This window comes from Mus pahari, chromosome 23 (assembly GCF_900095145.1).
Source record: "Mus pahari chromosome 23, PAHARI_EIJ_v1.1, whole genome shotgun sequence".
In the NCBI taxonomy this organism is placed as follows: domain Eukaryota; kingdom Metazoa; phylum Chordata; class Mammalia; order Rodentia; family Muridae; genus Mus; species Mus pahari.
The window spans coordinates 33,043,687-33,045,536 of NC_034612.1; positions in this window are offsets into that span (position 1 = coordinate 33,043,687).

Consider the following 1,850-nt stretch of genomic DNA (forward strand, 5'->3'; position numbering starts at 1 on the left):
TACTGAGCCATCTCACCAGCCCCCTTTTATACTTTTTAAAAGCTCAGGAGTGAAGAGATGGCCCAGCAGCTAAGAGCATCCGCTGCTCTTGCAGAGGACCCAAGTTCAGTTCCCAGTACCCTACACAGGTGTTCATAACCACCTGTAACTCCAGCTCCTGGGGAATCTGACGCCCTCTTCTGGCCTCCTCGGGCAACTGCATGCATGTACACATACATACACTTAAAAGTAAAGTAAATCCTTAAAAAAATTCATTCGTTCATTCATTCATTCATTCAGAGACAGGGTCCCATGTATCCCAGACTGGCTTCAAACTCAATACATATCTAGGCTGGCCTTGAACTCCTTCCCCTGTCTCCACTCCCGAGTGTTGGGGTTGCAGGCATGGAACAGCATGCCTTATGTATGACTTCTAGGGTTTTTTTGGTTTTTGTTATTGTTTTGTTTTGTTTGTTTGTTTGTTTGTTTGTCGAGACAGGGTTTCTCTGTGTAGCCCTGGCTGTCCTGGAACTCACTTTGTAGACCAGGCTGGCCTCGAACTCAGAAATCCACCTGCCTCTGCCTCCCTCCCGAGTGCTGGGACTAAAGGTGTGCGCCACCACGCCCCGCTGACTTCTAGTGTTTTAATCTGTTTGTTTTTATTTTTTTGACACAGGGTCTCTCTACATAGTCTTGGCTGACCTGGAACTTGCTATGTAGACCAGGCTGGACTTGAACTCACAGAGACCTCCCTGCCTCTGTGTTCTGAGTGCTGGGATTGAAACAATGTGCCATCAAACCCAGGTTGTTAGTTTTTATTTGCTTATTTGATAAGCCCAAACTGTATCTAAAAAGGAAAAGGGTCTGGGGAGGTGGCTCAGTGGGGAACTTGTACGTGTGTTTGTGTGTAGCCACGTGAGCTGGAGAGACAGCTCAACAGTTAGGGGTGCTTGGTGCTCCCCAGAAGACCTGAGGTCAGGTCCCAGCATCTGCATCGGGCTGCTCACAGCTGCCTGTAACCCCAGTTCCAGGGAACTTCACAGCATTGCCTGATCTCCATAGTTACCGCATACACGTGGCATACACAGACACACACACAGACACACACACACACTCTCACACACCGGCACCACATAAACGTGGCACACACTCACACACAGACACAGACACGCACAGACACACACACAGACACACACACTCTCACACACCGGCACCACATAAACGTGGCACACACAGACACAGACACACACACTCTCACACACCGGCACCACATACACGTGGCATACACAGACACACAGACACAGACACACACACTCTCACACACCGGCACCACATAAACGTGGCACACACTCACACACAGCTTCCACATACATGTGGTACACACTCTCACACACACACACAGGCAGCACATACATGTGGCATACACTCACACACATGTATACACATAAATAAGAAATTAAAAATAATTTGAAAATTAAAATTATTTCGTAAAGCAGTAAAAAGGCTGGGGGTGTGGCTCAGTGGTGGAGCACCTGCCTATTCAGAAGCCCTGACAAAACAGAAAACAATTTTAAGCTCCAGGTAGCCCTGGCCTACCTGAAACTTGCTCTGTAGACCAGGCTGGCTGTGGACTCACAAATGCTGGGATTAAGGACATGTGCCACCACACCTGGCTTTCTTTCTTTCTTTCTTTCTTTCTTTCTTTCTTTCTTTCTTTCTTTCTTTCTTTCTTTCTTTCTTTCTTTCTTTTTGTTTTTCGAGACAGGGTTTCTCTGTGTAGCCCTGGTTGTCCTGGAACTCACTCTGTAGACCAGGCTGGCCTCGAACTCAGAAATCTGCCTGCCTCTGCCTCCCAAGTGCTGGGATTAAAG